Source organism: Balaenoptera borealis, assembly GCF_965194805.1.
Source record: "Balaenoptera borealis genome assembly, chromosome: 6".
NCBI lineage: Eukaryota > Metazoa > Chordata > Mammalia > Artiodactyla > Balaenopteridae > Balaenoptera > Balaenoptera borealis.
Window position 1 is genome coordinate 75,656,891 of NC_138863.1, and position 19,304 is coordinate 75,676,194.

At 34.5% G+C, this 19,304-nt stretch overlaps 1 long non-coding RNA gene across 3 annotated transcripts in view; it reads left to right on the forward strand.

The window, feature by feature from the left end:
* Window positions 1–18,903, forward strand: part of LOC309630469 — an 83,593-nt gene extending 64,690 nt beyond the window's left edge. Inside the window, exons 3-4 of one of the 3 annotated variants that reach the window (XR_014245682.1) lie at window positions 9,145–16,304; window positions 16,506–18,903. This is a non-coding gene — a long non-coding RNA (uncharacterized lncRNA). Of the gene's footprint in view, window positions 1–9,144 lie in introns of all 3 variants that reach the window. The other 2 variants (XR_014245681.1, XR_014245683.1) reach the window with 2 other exon arrangements.
* Window positions 18,904–19,304: the final 401 nt, after the last annotated feature.

A 19,304-nucleotide genomic window follows, 5' to 3' on the forward strand; every position in this document is an offset into this window, starting at 1 on the left:
TTATGAATCCCAGATTTGCTACTTCCTAGCTGTGTGACATTAGGCAAATGTCTATGCTTTTTTGTGCTTTAGTTTTCTCTACTTTAAATGGGATGAATTACAGATCTCACAACACTGTGTTGTGAGGAGTAAGCAAGTTAATACATGTGAAGCATCTACCTATATTTGTAGGTTTACAGGGAAACAAAATAATACAATGTAAATCCAAGGTTTAAAGACAGTTACAGTAACACAAAACAATACGTAGGCTTTAAAATTGTCCAATTAGATAAGTTTTTCTTTGAATAATTATAATAAGGATATTTATTATACAAAGTCCATAACACGGTAATGTTATTTAGAAGTCTCTGAAGTTTTTTTAAGAAAAAATTGAGCCATAGACTACTAGCAGCGCCCTCCATCTCTACCAGCTCAGGGTTGCGCCTTGGCTGTCAGGTTGTTCTTCAGTCAGAACATTTAGCAGTTTGATGGAGAACGTCTCCATTTTCTAGGTGCATTTAATAAAATGCGTGTTTCTAAGTCCTGTGCATGTTACGTTATTGGTGACTGGATACTTGTAAAAAGTTAAGGTGGTTGTAGGTAGTAGGCCTCCTTGGTGATGCCTCTTATTTTTTAATGCCTTCTTTTGTAGTGTGCAATTTAATCAATGTTTTAACTGTGAGTCAAAAGTACGTATTTTATGAATTCTCCTTAAAGGTTTACGGTTTTTTCTTTTACTACTAATATGCAAAATGACCATTTTATGTCTCTAATGATTGTGCCTCAATAGCCCAATACAATTACTAATAGAGAACTACATGGTCTGAAATGAGCTATAATATAATTATTTCTATCCCTGGGTTGTGGGTAATTCAATCTTCAGTGCTGATGTACTCAGTTAAACATGGTGGATTTACACACCCACGGTCTTAGGTATGTATCTAAAGAGGCCAGCTGGTATCATGAATAATAATCATTTCATTTTGCTATTTATCTAGCGAATATCTGGTTTCTGAAAGCCTTATATGATTTTTCTCAGGTGCTCAATATTAATGAAGGAGAGAAATTTATATGAATTACCTAGACTTATAGGTAATTGAAACAGAGTCTGCCAAAAGTAGAAATGGTACTTCAAAGTTTGTATTTTAAAATTTATTTTTTTCCATGTGAATTTACTGAAAAGCTATTTCTCAAAACAGTCTCACAAGCAGCTAATGCTTGTTGTTTACTGAAATTTGTACTATATTATATATTCTTGGTAAGTTAATTACAATAATAAATACCACATGAATGATTGAAATAGAATAATGGTGATACGCTTTGACCTTGTTTAAAGAGTTATTCTGTAGTTCCAGTTTACATAGCCTTCTACTCCTTCTTATACTACTCTATAATTTCAAGAATTTAGAATATTAAACTAGCTCTGCTGCTAAAGGAAAATTGAGACCAACTGCTGTGATTACACATTTGTTTAGCACCAAAGTTGCTAAGCCACAAGAGCTGAAGCAAACACTGAATCATGAAGACTATTAATTGAGATTGACTATTAATTGAGCTTTTGCTACCCCAAAGCATCTATTCGGTAAATATAGCACAAAGTACTTACAGATCCAACTGGCTTAGAATATTTTTTCCACCTCTGCTATGGTGCCTGAAGTATCTAGAATTAGAGATATTCCTCTGGGTTCAGGCATTATCACAATTGTTACTTGGAAGGTTAAACTGTTACTGCACATTGGCCTACGAACACATATGATCTTGTCAGGTGTGTAGCTTACACGGTATTCCGAAATTAAAAAAAAATTAGTATATTGGAATAGAAAAACCCCCAGTTCATGGATTATCCCAGAAAGGGTAACTTTGGGTGGCATAAACAATGCAGGGTTTAGCTCTGATATAAAATGTTATTATGAATCTAATTTGTTTGCCATTGAGCCCAAGTATTCATTCTTTATGAAAAAAAAAAAAAAATCAGTGGAGATATTACTTTACCTAAAATGAAAGCTATGTAAGTTCTTTGGACTTGATGAATGACTTACCAAATATTTATTACATATTTTTTGGCATTGGCTGTGTGCAAGCTTATTTCTAGGATTGGTGTAGGGGTGCGATAGCTCAGAAATAAATAAAATACAGTTTCTGGTCTTTAAAACACTTTCAGTTTAAAGGAAGAGACAGCTTTTATACAAATAACAGTGGACAGTAAATGAAATAAGAAGCCGAAGCTCTTGAGTAAGAAGGTTAAGCCCACATTTCAAATTGCAACACTGGAAAACTAAATGTAATGTAGGCATTCCAGATGTTTTCTAGAAAGTACTATGGAAATGTAGTATAAGGGAAGACTTTTTAAATAAACAAAACAAACATAAAACACTTATTTTATTATAAAAATACATTCTTTTCCCCAAAATAAAACAAAATTAAGAAAAAAATTTCACACCATAGATAAACGTAAATACATTAATATTTGTTCTTCCATGAAGACATATATATTTTTTCCATCAAAATGGGATCATTCTAAAAGAACTGTTTTCTAATCTACATTTTAACTTAATATATCATGGACTGCTTCCTATGGTAATAAATTACCTTGTATAGTACTTGAATATTTATCATTTGTTTATTCATCTAATAAAAAAATACTGAGAATTCACTATATTCTTGGCATAGTCATTGTACAGGGATACAATGGTATATATCAAAGACATGTGTTACTGATGGTACCAAATCATAGTAGAATTTGATGCAAAAGAACAAGTTGAATACAAGAAGACAAGGGAAAAACAGATTTTTTATCTCCTCTCTACTTAGTCATGGTTGAGAATGTTAGCTAAGTATTTGGATAACATACACGTTCAATGAACTACAAGACCAAGGTACTGAGAATTACTTAAGTCTGTTCTGCTTACAAAACAGAGATGATGTCTATTTACTATAGATATAGATGAGATTATGCAATAACAACAATAATAACTTTAAAAGTAGAATAGGGAATTATAAAAACATAAGTACAAGTCCTGGCTCCATCACCCAAAACCTGTGTGACCTTGGGCAAGTCAGTTACTGAGAAATTGGTTGAAGACTTTCCACTGATTACTGGCCTGGCCCTAGAAGTTCAAAAGGTAGGTAAAGAAAATTCTGCTTTTCTGTCTCCACATGATTCTGATCATCTGAAACAGGAAAGCATAAATTAAATGCTGGTTGAACATACAGAGAACTATTTCTTACTAAAGTATATGTTTTCAACACAATAGTTTTATAATCATTTGTCTGTCATCCATTTATCCACCTGTCCATCCAACTATCTACCTATCATCTATCTATCCTCTATCTATCTACCTATCTATCATCTATCTCTCTATTGTCTAGCACCAGCCTAATCAGCAGTAAGATCCTTTTTCTACATAAATGGGTGTAGATTTTAAATTCATTACAGATAGAGATGGAGAGGAGGAAATTATTCTTTTCATAAATACAAGAGCAAGTATGTATTAAAATACATGTGAGTAAATATGTGTCCATATGTTTATGTGTGTACCTAGTTCCAGTCTTTTCCAATTGTTTCCCTGTACAAACCTTGTTCCCTTTCTTAACTTTTCCTCTACCTAACCAAATACGAATGCACCAGAAAGCTCTTTAAGTGAAAGAGGGTATGCTCTCCAGTTGTGTAGGATTGGTCCATATGTATAAAAAACTAAAGGGAAGTAGCTCTTCACTTAAAATTAGTGTTCAAAACAGAGAGTAATTAGGTTTAGAAGAAAACTCAGTTAAAGTTGTTATGTGACGACACTATTAGAATTAAGAGGTAACTGAGATTTCCCAAGTGATAGCAGATAATTTGCCATTTAGCCTGTAATGAGGTTTGAAAAAAAGATGCTCAACAAGATATCAGCAGTAACTAGAAAGGCATTTCTTAGAAGGTCCACCCAGTGTGCAGTTATTCCTTTATCCTTATAAAAGAGACAAATTGTCTAATGCAGTGTACTCTCAGTAGTTATCACTGGTGCTCCCCAAAAAGATTTCTATTGACCCTAACTATCTCTACTGACTATTCCCCACCCCCGCCCGCCCCCTCACCCCCCACTCTCCCCGGCCAGCTTTTCCTAGTTTTCTGCTGAGCTATTCTGTCATAAGCCATCTGGGTCAGATGTGGTGGGATAGTACAGAAAAATAGAAATCATAACCTTCAGTGTTGTAGTAATTACATTTTTACTTGAAACAGTCAGAGAAATATGATGCAATCTTTAAATGCATATGCAAATCATGTGCAAATTATATGCTAATACATGTGTGGCCCACCTAACTATTACATATAACTGAATGCAGCCCTTGGGAAAATCTTATTGGAGATCATCGGTCTAATGAAAATTGCTGCTGCACGCTAATTATAGTGACATGTGTGCTGCTGTATTGCCCCTTAGTGGTGAGGGGGATGACAAAGGTTAGTTGAAGTTAGATGACTGACTGACAGAATTATGTCTGTGATCATAGATGTAAATAGCAAAATATCTCTATTCTCTAAAATCCAATTTTATGACTTTACACCTAAATTAAAATGCAACATGGGTAGCTACTGACAATGTGTTCAGGAGGATAGGGGTCTAGGATACAAAAGACACAAATTACCACTTGACTGATTCGGTTTAATCTTTCTTTGCTATCGTATTTTCACCAATTTTTCATTTCTTACCAGTTGGCTAACTCATTGGAAATATGCAAATTATAGAAATATACTCCATACATTTAGAGAAGTAATATCACGTTCACATTTCAAAAATAAGCCAAATGCTAAAAGGATTTAATAATTCCTTTGAAACAGGTAAATCCAAGTTCCACTATGTTCAGGCTGTATGATTTTGAGCAAGCCTTTTCACAACTTTGAGTCTTCAATTACGCAACTATGAAAATATGATAATATAAACACCTCCTTGGGTAGGTCACGGATCGCATGAAATACTATTTTGCAGAGCCTGTAGTATGACAGATACATGCTTATGGACCTATCATTCTATTTGAAATGAGTTCTTATTAAAAGTATTTCTAATATCTAAAAATCTTCTGTTGTCTAGACTAATTTCTGATTTATGATATTTACATTTCCTAATTAGAGAGATACTCAATATTTGAGAGATGGCCCATTCTTTTTTTTTTTTAAGTTTAATTTTGTCATATTTACAATCTCTGAATTCTTAATGTTTTTGTTTTTGTTTTTAAATTTTATTTATTTATTTTTTGGCTGTGTTGGGTCTTCGTTTCTGTGCGAGGGCTTTCTCTAGTTGCGGCAAGCGGGGGCCACTCTTCATCGCAGTGCGCGGGCCTCTCACTGTCACGGCCTCTCTTGTTGCGGAGCACAGGCTCCAGACACGCAGGCTCAGTAGTTGTGGCTCACGGGCCTAGTTGCTCCGCGGCATGTGGGATCTTCCCAGACCAGGGCTCGAACCCATGTCCCCTGCATTGGCAGGAGGACTCTCAACCACTGCGCCACCAGGGAAGCCCCAGGCCCATTCTTATTTAAGCTATAAACTAAGAGAAAAACAAAAAAAAATGTAGTCTTAATTGTGATGTAGAATATTAAACAGAAGTGTAATGTGTGATTGTATTTAGGAGTTCTAATACCACCATTTGAGACTTATGACTGAGAGGTGAAGAGATTGAATTGTGGGAAGAGTGAAAGAATTACCTTAATTATTCATCAACCTAATTAGCTTAATTAATTTAAGCAGTTTCCCTGCTTGAAAGAAGTACTTTCCTGAACTTGTTCAGAAATTATATCTACCTTAATTAAAGCCAAAATAGACAGAAAATGTTTAGTGGTTAGCTTATGATAAAGTTTAGGAATAAAAGGACTTGCCAATTGTGTTGGTCAGGAAAAAGATCGTGGAAAAGATCCCTTGATTTCTAAGATTTCTCGATTCTTGCCAGGCTTCTTCATTTATCTTGTTAAAAGATATTATTTTGCCATTTCAAATGCTATGCCAACTTAGAGATTTTAGCATGTTTAAGAGGTTCTTGAAGCATTGGCTAAAACCAAGGATATTAAGATTAGTGTGTATGGGAGATCTACTGGATTTCTAACTGTAGAATATATCATTATTTTTAAGTTTTAAAAAGGGAGTAATTTATGTCTTGTTCCATCAAATAACTGTGCATTTCAGTGACTATGCATGCCTGCCTTACACTAGGCATAAATTTAGGTAACTGAATATCCCTTTGTCCATGATCATTTAGAAACAGAGTGGATAAAGGAATATAAAGGATATGCAGCTCATTATACATATTATAAAAGAAAATGTTAGCAATAAACATATGTTGGGGCTCAATCCATAGAAAGGCCTATTTTATATATAGTGTGTATTTACTAGTTACAGTTAACGCTTTCAGGCTTGTCTTCAGCACTGAGCATTTTTCTTACCATACAAACAGCATTAAGAACAGTGCTTACTAAGTGCTTTTCTATTATGAGGATAATGACAGCCAATATGACTGTTTGGCATTACCCTTTTACTGAATTTGTTCTATGTGACACCTTAAAATTTACATATAAGGTTGTATTATGATGGACACTTAGTTGGGCCTTAAATCTAATGTCACATTTTCCCACACACAGATGACTTAATTACTAAAATTGAAGTCATTGTCCAGTTCTTAATGACTTAATTATTTGGAAGCAAATTGATTTACCCTTTTTAATCTCAATAAACTCCTTACCTCCTGTGTTAAGTAGAAGGAGAATGTATGTTATGAAATAAAATTGAAGGTTTAAATATGTTTGATCACAGTTTTCTCCTAGTATAAAATGTGTGAAATCAACAGATTCAACACTTTTAGCTTCAGGAAATGCTTGACTCTCTGAAAGGCATATAATTGAGTGTACCTGTGGTACAGGGCTATGTCTAATCAGTCGACTGTGTAGCTGGGTAGAGCCAAGTGCCATTCATCTGCCTCCCCTGAGATTTGTGGAAACAAGAAGGAGGAGCAGACATAAGACAAAGATATATAACCATGTTGACCACTGAAGTTCATGGTTAACAACTTAATTATCTGAGTTCAGCTATCACTTAGAAACAAACCTGTGCAATTTAGGCACATTTTATAATTTACAATAGAAATAGCATAATGCTAAGGACATAATTCTACATTCTAATTCTTAATGTAGAATTAGAATCTACATTAAGTGTGTTTAATTTAATTTTTCTAATTATATTTCTAATAGCTTAAATATCTGCACTGATAAAACAGTTAACCACCTGCATTTAAATGCCACCTGATGCGTTTATTTTGGAACAGTAACAGATTGGTATAATTTGAGCTCAAGTCCCTCTGAAAATTCTTCTATTAATGGGTCCTAAATTGATCTTTGTTCCTGATCTGCAAATGATGTTATGAAGCAACAAGCATCATGAGAATTGCCATTACATGGTAATATCCTGTTTTTTTCTTTCCAGTTTGAATTTGGATCAGTGGATAGTTAAAAATAGAAATTTGCACTGGCATTTCCATGTTCCTATGGTGCTTCAATGTTGGAATAGTGCCTGTTTATTTTTTAAAAAAAACCAATTCAGTGAAAAGTTTGCACAGTACCATGTGAAGAAGGTTAGGTGAATATGCACTGTACCTACTGTGCCGAGTGAGCAAACACATGCAGACTGCCCCTATTTCCATATAGTTTCTATATGTTCCACATATTGTGGGTTGGTAAAACCATGTAACTTAAACTAATTCATTGTCCAAAGCAGTACAAAATCTAATCTTTTGAAAATCTGATAAATGATATAGTTCCTCTCTAAAAAAAAAAAAAAGAGAGAAAAAAGAAAAAAATGCACAAAGAAGGCATCAACATTTCATCAAGACAGTCAGTCAAATGAAAGTATTCTATTTCTTTCTGGTTAGAAATGAACCTAGTCCTAGCAAAGCTCAGAGAAGTGAAAAGATCAAATAGGCTACTTGTCCGTCCTTAGACACACAATTATATTTGAAAACGTTAAGTCTTAACATACTGAAAGTAAAGACTTCCAGAGCTCTGACTCTAGTGATACCTCTCTCTCACTGAACCAGTACGTGGTCCATGCTGAATATGCTGTTACTCAAGGAAGCATGAGACAGTGCGGCCACAGGGAATAATGTACTCCCACAGAAGTTCTGATGTGAATTAGAAGTATGGTTTCAATTAGTAATGGTGATAATAATATTGATGATTGTTATTGTAATATCTATTGTCATTTTTTAGTTGAATTTGGTGCAGAAGAGAGCTGAGCTGGGAATCACGAGTTTAGGTGTTGGTGCTAGCTCTAACTCACAGAAGGTTATGTGACCTTGATTAAATCATGTACCCAATATGTGCCACAGTTTCTGCCTCTGTAAATGTGGAGGTTAATACAATGCGAAAGGGACAAAATATGAGCTTTGGAGTCCCCAAGACCTGGTTTCTATTTAGACTCTACCATGTATTATCGATGTGACATTTTTCAAGAACAACCTCTCCCATCCTCACTTTTCTTTTGAGTACATTTGAGATAATTAAACTGATCAGACAGAGCTAAAGTCAAGAGTAAAGGGTAATAGCTCATAGTAGGTACTTAAATGTTTGTTCATTTTGTTTCATTATGACTACTACTTTCCTTGACTACGAATGTGGCAGAAGGGATGGAAACCATATCAGTAGCCAGTGATAATGTGATTAGAAAAATGTATGGGTTTGGAGTAGCTACTCCTTACAGGACTGTCACAGTAACCTTTGTCCCACGTGTAGCAAAGTGAATGGACCATGCCATCCTGAACCTGAAATGCTTAATTTGAAGCCTGTCCTCTGTGTCAAAGAGACTTAAGTTCACAGAGAAACTGCAGCAGGATAAAGCAATGGCTCTACTCTGGGAAATTCATAGATATTTTTGTTATTCTGTCCACAACCATGCTCTTAAAAAGGACTGCATGACAGGGTTCGCCGATTGCTATTGGTTAAAGGCCCTTTAGGTGGCACTCCGTGGGATTACAAGGTGGCGCAAACACTGTATCTTAATTCATAATCTCCCAGCAAATGTAAAATGGCTGAAGGTTCACTTTTCCTAGAGAGTTTTAGTTCTTTCCTCTCTTTGGCAGAGAGAATTGAGCTCACTATGACTTCTAAAATATACAATTATAGGAAACCATGTTTTGATTTGACAGTAGGGATGAAAATGGCATGCATGACTCCTGTCTGGACATGAATGACTATCTGAAAGGAAGTCAACCTTGAATGACACTGAGGACCAGGATAATGAAGCATGAATTGACAGGTGATGGGCTAGATTTAAAACATTTGAAGAGCCTGTATAATAAAATGAGTGAAATAGGTTGACTCGATCAAGGGAGATTATGGGAAATTATGTCATTTCTGTACTGTTTGTTTCTGTGATAAATGAAGAACTCTATTTCCTTGACTCAGGTTTAAGATCTTTTCTATTCATAATTTCTCCCAAATCTACTTTGGAAAAAAAAGAGATTCATCTGTAAGGTATTATTATATTTTGTCTCCTGGTCCAAATTGTGTATGCCACTTTGTGCTACTGAAGATGAATATTGTGGTGATGATGGTCTTATTTTCTTTCCCCAGTAAAAAAAAGAAAAACAATTCCAGGTAATGGTAAGTTCTGAGGCCATGAGAAATAGCCACTACATGTCAAAAATATGTTGGTAAAAATTACTTAAAATTTCTTCAGTGATAAATGGATAGGGTAAGAAAAAGTATGCCAATTTGTATTCAAGTCATTCTTTACCCTTTCCAACATTTTCACTATCAACCAGTAGCATGTTCTGATTCAGAACTTGCCATTGGAGTGGTGTATTGTCTTGTCCCAAATAAGGGTTACTGACTCTTCTGAGAAGAAAGATTACTTCTAATTTCCTCAAAGCCTTGCTATCACTGAGTGATAATGAGAACAGCAGAGTGAGGCAGAGAGATCTCAGAGGGGCTGAACTGCTGACAAGGAACTACCTGAGTGGACCAGGGATAAGGGCTGCACTGCCAATCACTCTTCTCCCAGCAGGGAATAATGCCAGATAACCACGGGGCATATGTCAAGCATTGTTCAATAGGTCTACCTGTTGAGGTTTCCAGATTGACTGATAAAAACAACTTGTCTGCAGGTAGTTTGTCTACATGAGAAGTGACCCAGTTGCTCTATTTAATTGTGTGGATCCAATTGATACTTTAACACAGAAAAAAATAGGTTATCAGGGAGGAGTCAAGTTGGAGGTGAAGTAAGAGGGTCAGTCTTCCCTTCCATCTCCTTGAAACACATCATGTCTTGTGATCATAGCTAAATAAGTGTACAGATACATCAGTAGCTTTTCTGAAAATGGACGTTTTTAAACTTATTGAAAGGAGACATTTTCTAAGAAATCATTTTTTTAATAAAATAAAGATATTTTTCAAATTAAGTAACTTCTTTATGTTTTCTTGGTGCAGAGGATCAGCAGATATAATGGAGATTTTAGAATCAGCAATTAGGTTTTAAGTTTGTCCACTTAAAGCACTTAACTAACTACAGGACCTCAGTTTCTGCTCTGTGTTTTATTGACCTTTCCAGACTCATTTAATGCTACATTTCAGGTATACTGAATGTGTTACTGTTTCTGAATCAAGTTATGGTCCTCTCTTCCCTCCAGTGTTCACACGTGTTGTTACCTCTATCTGGAACAGTCTTCAGTAATTTAACTTTAATCAGCTATTTCCCATCCCCACACACATACACACTCGTGTACCTGATTTCTCACCATCCTTCAGGACTTACCTTAAATGACACCTCCTCCAGGAGTCCTTCTTTGACCCCTACTTGAAATTAGATCCCGTGTATGACCCTACACATCTTCCATCATAAGACATCTTATTGAATGATGTGTTTATGTCTTCCCAACAAGACCATCATCTCGGAGAGCAAAGATCTTGTTGCTCTCACTCAGCACACTATCCTTAGCACCTATCCCAGCTCCTGGGAACACAGGAGACCCTCAGTGAAAATTTGTGGGTTGACATCCTCCAATGTGATTCGTTACTTTTCAGAGTCACATATCCAAGATCTCACCAGTTGTGCTATATAACAACAGTCTGACACACAGTAGCCATTCACAAGCATCTGTTCAAAGAATGATTAAACAAGTGAATGAATAAATGAGTAAAGTGTTGAGAAGAACACAGAAGTCTTTCTGTCTAAAGTATTTCTTCATAAAATTTGAAATCCTGAATCATATATTTTTGTTGAATAGCTATTAATTCCCCACACAGCATGGACTATAAAATGACAGGAAGCTGAGCAAGTTCCCATTTGACAACAGATCCTTGGGACCCTGGAAAAACAACAACAACAACAAAAAAAAAAAACCAGTGAAGACCCCAGGAAACAAAAGAGTGGAGGAGGAAGGAGGGCGAGACAGAAAAAGACTAAAACCACCTGCTTCTATTCATTACAGTACTTCTCACTTCTCAGAGCAACATTTTTGAAGGCTTCTGTAGCAACGACCTCAAAAACAAAGGAGACATATGCAAGTTCAAGAAAATGAAATCAGTGTTTAATTACTAAATATTCTACCTCTAAAATTAAAGAAAAAAAGCTTAAATAATTCAGTTTGATTTGGTCTCATTAGTCTGATTTCCTAGTATTTAGCCTTAATTATGTGATACATAAGCCCTAATTATGTGGTACATATACAGTGCACTCTCTAAAGTTAAATATCAGAACGGATACTGACTTAAATGATAAAATATGTTAAATTATTAATGGTAATTAATCTTACAAAATAGGCATAATTAGTTTAAGTACTTTAGATATTATTCTTAATAGCATTACAAATAATATGACACAGTTTGATCATTTTAAAAGTAATTTATTGGGAAGAAAAGCAATGCAAGCAATGTTTTTTTACTCAGGAGGGTGAAGGGATTGCTTGGTGCTGTCAAAATATATCTAGCTGTCCTTGTTGAATAGGTGAGATTGTTTTAACCCATTAGGTGCTGTGTCCTAAACAAAATGGGAATTTAATTTTAAAGAACTTTTTTTTTCATGAATATAATCATCTTTACAAATAACACTACCTATTCCATTAAGAGTTTTTGAATATTCTTTCATTCAGTGAGTTCTGGGTATCGTGCCATGAATTGTTTAGAATTGTTCAGTTTGTTTTTGTGTTTTCCCCTTTTATTGTTGAGTTTTTGTCTTCTACTGAGGTTAATTTAAATTTTTGGTTATTTAACTTTGATGCTAGACCAAAGCCTTCTGTTTTAACTCTTTCTTTCTACCTCTGAAAGAACCTGCTATTGTCATTTAATGTCTAACATGGGGTTAAACTCTGAGAAGTTCTACAGGAATATACAAGGAATACAGTTTGCCTTTGAAGCAAAATTTTGAAATGGATGTTTCTTTATTGAATGGGAACATGCATGGAATCAGATAATTGGTCATCTCTCCTACCTGGAATTTAGTGATGAAGAATAAGATGATAAATTACACATCAGAAATCATACTACTTGCTCTCTAGATTTTACTACAATGTTCCCAGTCCAGGTTTAAAAATATCTTTACTGTCTACTACTGAGGAAAGCTTATATAATACAACTGCAGAACCTTTTCTCAGAATGTAGCTCAAGAGAACGACCAGAAACATGATTTCATCCAATAAAATTCTGATGTTATTAGATTAACCCATTATATATGAATCCGTCTTGAACCTTGACATTCTAAGATGCTACAATGTTTAAAAGTAAGTAAAGAATGCTATTGAGCATCTGTCTCTAAAGTCATACAGGGAAAGTTTCTAATATTTGTTCTAATGACACCCTTCCACAATGCTCAAAATCAAAACAGCATTCTTCCCAGACAGCACACTCACCATTTAATGTGTTTTTCAAAGCTACCATCACCAACATTTTGAGCAGACATCTTCCCAGTATTCAGGCTCCCTAATTAGATGTAAAGCAGTGTTGATTTGATACTAATTCAAATTTGGCTCTACTGAATAAACACTGGTTAAGGACACAGATAAAGGTTGGCTCCTGAGTAGGAAGGCTGGCGAAAGTGGGGTCCAGACTTCCCTGGTGGTGCAGTGGTTGAGAATCTGCCTGCCAATGCAGGGGACACGGGTTCGAGCCCTAGTCCGGGAAGATCCCACATGCTGCGGAGCAACTAAGCCCATGCTCCACAACTACTGAGCCTGCGCTCTAGAGCCCACGAGCCACAACTACTGAGCCCGCATGCCACAACTACTGAAGCCTGCGTGCCTAGAGCCTGTGCTCCACAACAAGAGAAGCCACCACAAGGAGAACACGTGCACCACAACGAAAAGTAGCCCCTGCTCGCCGCAACTCGAGAAAGCCCACGTGCAGCAACGAAGACCCAGTGCAGCCAAAAATAAATAAATAAAATTTAAAAAAAATAAAAATAAAGTGGGGACTGTCAGGGAAAGGAAATCTCAACACTGTCACAATGTTTTACTGAGAGGACTCCAAGGAATACAGCAGTGATTTCCATACTTTTGAAAAATTTAAATCAACGATAGTAAACTTTCTTCAAATTAGATCTTGCATAGAATCTCATTTGTAAAACAGATGAAACTGATATTTTAGAAGTCAGTGAGAACAATAAGGGTATTTCACTGAAAAAAGAAATATAAAATTGGATGTTACAGATGACATTGCTCCATTTCAAGAAAATCCACCCAAAGTATAACATGTTTTATTTATTTTTCAATAGGTGGCCTTGAATCTTAGACTGCTCTTCAACTGATTATCATAGTGTCACAAAAGAAACTTTCATCTGAGGTGTGCAGAGAAGCAATTTTTGGAACTGTTAGTTTCTGTGATTTTTGTTTCATCACATTTTATTGGGATCTATATGCTTATTTGTTGAGTGTTCTTATACAAAATATTCTTATTTTGAAACTCCTTATTTCATATTTCATATTGCTTAAGATATACATTACATCATACAATGGGCTCTTTATGAGGTCTGTGCTGAGAAATTCCTGTTTGAACTTCATTCCAAAGAAGAATGGTGGTTTTGAGCCTAAAAAAAAAATCTTATTAACATTGTGACCTGTGAAATTGCCAAGTCTTATTTTTTATTTTGGCTGCAAAAAACCTTGGGGCCATCAATTATTGCCAAGTACTAGGTGTGTGTGTATGTCTTTATACCATAAAATTCTGGCCTCGTTGCCAGTCTTTTTCCTTAATAGTCTTCTGTATATTTTCCCATATTTTAAAATACGCTGTTGTCATATAATTTCACAAGTTATCTTAAATATTATCTGAAAAAATTGTAGATCAGAGCAACATAAATAATAGATCATTTCAAACAATCTGACTGTTTCTCCCAATGACTTTCCCACGTGGTCAATGAATTTGACCACGTCTAATTCATTCTTGTATCTTCAGACCTAGGAAAGTGTTTGCCATGTAGAAGGATTGTTGAATTAATGAAAATACTAGTAATTCTATATCTGTATTTATAAAATTTCTATTTTTTCTATTGCTTATTAATAAAAATATGTGATGAAGGCTTTTAATGATGTGGTTCCTTTTTTACTCTGTAAACTTATTTACTGTTTCCCAAATTTGCAGATACCTGAGCATACCCTATGCTGTTTAATAATTATACTCTTGCATGCAATAAGCCTTGCATTATTCTTTGTCCTGGAATGTTTTTCTCCCATCTTATTAGTTTTAACCCAAATATCACTTCCTCTCTGAAGGCTTTTCTAACTCTGTAAAAAGTGTTCATCGCTCTTTCTTGAATTTGCAATATAACTACCCTCAAAACTTTATATAATTTTTTATCAAATTGTATATTAATTTTATGAATATAACTGTTTATCCTGAAAGTCTGTGATCTTTATAGGAGGTCATCTTTGTGTCTAACATATCATGAATGCTCAATAATTTTTACTAAATGTATGCTATTTAGCAAATTTAAAAACAACATTGACTATCATTCCAATAGTTTTAGCTTAACAGCTTGAACTATTAAAATAGTCCATATGATTGGTATTATTTTCACTAACTTTGGCTAATTTCTAGTTTTATTTTTACTGTCAGAGATGTCCTTGTTCTTTTCCTAAATTTAGAGATAACTGGTGTGATTAAAGTCTTTTATGTTTCTGAAAATTTTAGGAATGTTAACGATCATTTTTAGGGATCGAAAACGTTGTCAACATAAGACTAAATATACACATGCATATGTAATATATATTTAGGTAGATAATTAAGCAGGAAAACAATAAGCTAAACTGTGTAATATTGGGAATTGTGCAGACAGAGCTGCAAATGCGTCTGGTGCTGCATACAATGCGTGGAATTGGAATGTTTGGTAGCTGTGTGTTTGCTACCGCTGTTTAAATTTGTAATACTTATTGATTTCTAAATATTTTCCTTGTCTGTTGCCTGGAATTAAATTAATGAAAGTTTCAGAATCAACATCATCAAAAGAAACTCCTGGAGTTTTCATTCATTTGCTTTTTTTTTTTTTTTTAAACCTCTGGAAAAGTTACAAGACAACCACAATTACATAATTACATAGTGTTAAAGTTATAGCAATACATAGTTTTCAAATTGGAATGCTTATGAGAGGTATTTGCACTTAATGAGAAAATATGTGTTAAAAGGACATTAAAACTGGTTAGCTGCATATCACTTTTATATTTATAATCATATTTCAACAGTAATTGTTATGATATATGACAATAATCTCAATATGATAATATACTCATGGAAAGTAATCATACTAATTTGATCCCAGAATGTTGCCTGCATTGTCCAATTTAATAATCATAACATCAGAATGTTAGTATAAAATAGACTCATTTCTCTTAGGTATTTTCATTTTGGCTCTCTCCTACCTGATCCTTCCACTTGCCTATTAAACAGTAACATATTGACACCAAGATGTATGAAGAAAACATTTAAAGTCAATTCTTAATTCTATTTTCCCGTATTTCTCTCATTTGTTGGAAATCAGACACAAATGCATTTAGTGCATTATTAATGAAAAATTTTAGGTAGTTTCAATACTTAAATGTTTTTTTCCTTTCCTTTTCTTGCCTAATTTTAGTTTTTTAATGATTCATTTAATGAATTTCAATAACATGCTTACTTCTGAGTCCTTGGGAAACGAAAACATAGGTTTTTCCTGTATTTTTTTTACATTATTCATTCTTTCAGCAAAACTTTTATAATTCATATTTCAAAGGAGGAGAGAGAGAGAAGAGAAGTGAAGAGGAGAGAAAAGAAGAGAAGAAGAGAATAGGAAAGGGACACTCACTGGCTAGATCTTGGGCTTAGGAAAAAATCTAGCTCCAGTTAGGTAAGTGAACAGAAGTTGAAGATGCCCCAGAAAGGTGGGAGAAGCCAGGGATGGTTTGAATTCTATAGCAAAGTCAGAGTAAAAGTATTATCTATCATAGGCTACTTCTGAACTAATTCAAAGCATTCAGGAAAACTTAGTGTGAATACATAACTCGCCAAGTCTGTCCGTCCTTAATCAGCTTCCACTCTGCTACTCTAGGTGATGAATGTCTTTTGAATCTTAAGCACTGAGTTCCATCAGAGTGGAAAGGAAGGAAACCTGTGATCTGACTGTAATAATCAGGTGAGTCTTCAATAGAAAATGTAGCCTTTGAGTTAGACCTGACAGACTTTTCACAAAGACAGACAGACTAGCATGATTTTTCTCCATGTCTTGAATACTCCATGTCAAGAGAGCAGAATGCTCAGGGAGAGGTAATAGGTAATTAGGTAGGTTTGGCTGACTATGTTTGAAATATATAATAAGGATTTTGGAAGTTAGGAAATAATACTAATTTTGCAGGAGTTTACATGATTGGAATTTAATTGTATTAAATTTAGGGGCAATATTTTAAGTGGTTTATAGCAAGGAACATCTGAAGGAGAGGCTAAAATAAGCCTAGTAGATAAGAAGAGACTGTGGTAGAGAGAAGTAAAAGTGGGTGGGGATCAAGTGAAATGAAGAGGCATAAAATGTTCTTGAAGATTGCTATTTTAAAAAAATTTATTTAACAGACTCAATAAGTACTTATTTTCTGTTAGACACTCTTTTGAGCACTTATAAAAGTTAATTTATTTAATTTATAAAACTTATTCCTAAATATTGGCTAGAGTGAGAAACAATTTTAAAATGACTACATCTTTGTGTGGTCAGAAGAGTGAACAATGAACCTCTAATGGAAACACAATTTTAAAAAAATTTGCTCTCGGGTGACCTATAGTTTGTATGTTTAATGAGATAATCTATATGAAATAATTTAATAAATAGCAAAGCCTTGAACAAATGCCCAAGATATTATTATTCTAATTATTCAAAATTGACCACAAACTTTAAAAAAATCATATTTGAATAAGCTTGGAGTCAGGCAGTAGATTATCAGAATTACAAGAGAACTAGTTAATATATAGCACTTGCATCTAGGCAACAGTAGAAAAAATGTTTGCATGATAACAGAGCTATATGGCCATTATTTGGAAACTGTTATGTGACTATTTTCCATGTACTTCTTAGCATATTTTTGAGATGGAAAATCCATGGAATGCTCCATTTTCCTTTTTGCATTAAGAAGCCTTGCATAAGAAACTCATTGTGCCAGAGTGATAATTTTGCATAGTTGATAGTTCCCATGAATCATGAAACTACTTTCAACCCACACATCATTTGACCCTTCTCAGCTTTTACACACAATCCCAAAAGACAGAACTTGGATAAAATAAAGAAGTCCCAGCCATGAAAAATTATTCTGGATTAAAGACAAAAATGAAGGAATTATTTTGAGTGCTATATAAATGTACTTTATAACATGCAAACCAAACCATGAACCATATTAGGGTGCATGGAACAGAGTGACAGAGTTAAGTAAGAAAATGAAATTCTGTGGATCCCCCAGTGGAATGAATCAGCTTAACTTTGTTATTATTTTGTAAATGGTAAACATGCTAAGTTTTCTTTGAGCTTCTGTGTAAGTCAGTTTTCAATTTTATTAGCTATATAGTATATAAAAAATTATGGTCTAGACTTCTTGGAGAAAAAATCTATTGTCTCCTTTGAAAATTTCTCATACTCATGATTTCAAATAGTATTTTTAAGCTTCAGATTATCAAATATTTATCCATAGGTCTGGCCATCCCAAGATTTCTAGATTTATACATTTAAACCTGCTCTAAACTTCCTGCTCAATGTCCCATATATTCCTTAAGCTTAACATATTTTGAACTGAATTGATTATCTCCTCTGCACCCTCACTGACACATATACCAACCCCCAAATTTCTTCCTCTTTTTCTGATTTGACAACGTGGGAAAGCCTGAAACTTAGAAATTTTCCTTGACTCTGACTCAGTCTTACATCTCTTAATGAAAAGTTGTTGATTTTACCTCCTAAGTATCTCTTTCCTGCCCCACTCTCATCCATGTACTCAGTATCTCTCTCCCGGCTATTAAAATAGCCTCTGAATTGATCACCGGACACCATTCTCTTCCATATCAAATTAGTTTTTCAGATTATCATCAAAGTGATAATGCTAAAATGCAAATCTGGCTGTATAACACTTAAATTTTCTCAGTTGTTTCCTAATGCCTAGATTATAAATCTAAGCTCATTTTTTGCTGCTGTACTACACATGTTTATCTCCCAATGTTAACAAACTCTCAGAAATGTGTTTGATAGAGAGTGTCAGTAGGACCAGGGGGGTCTATTCAAAATAATGTGTAGGGTGCGTTGATCTGAGGAGTGAAGTGAAAATCTAGGAAGAGACTCAAACATGCCACATTTATTGGCACATATTTATAAGCATTAAGTAGGTAATAGGTGCTGAGAACATAAAGACTGGTAAGACAGGGTCTTTGTCCTTGAGTTGTTGCTGGTCTCCTATGAGAGACATTTAAACTACAAATCTATTTTTGAACAGGTTAGGAGGTGGCACCTGGGCAGAATCTTGAAAGACAATGAATGAGGTGTTAATTTAAATAAGTAAAGAAGAAAGGGTTTTTAATCAGAAGAAACATTGCGTCAAAGGTACAGAGACTAACAAGATCATACTAGATTCTAAAAACTATAAAATATTTAGGCTACACAGTTAGGAGTGTTATACAGCAATACAGACAAGATATGCAGAGGCTGAAACATAAAGATCCTTGATTCTCATTGTGCAACGATTGAACTTTGTTATTCAGGTAGTGGGATGCTTTTAGTATATGTTTACTTTTCTGAGGTTGGGGTGCATAACTACAAAAAATTTAAAAAGTATATGTAAAGTACAAATTAACAACGCCATATTAACAACACTTTAAATGTATG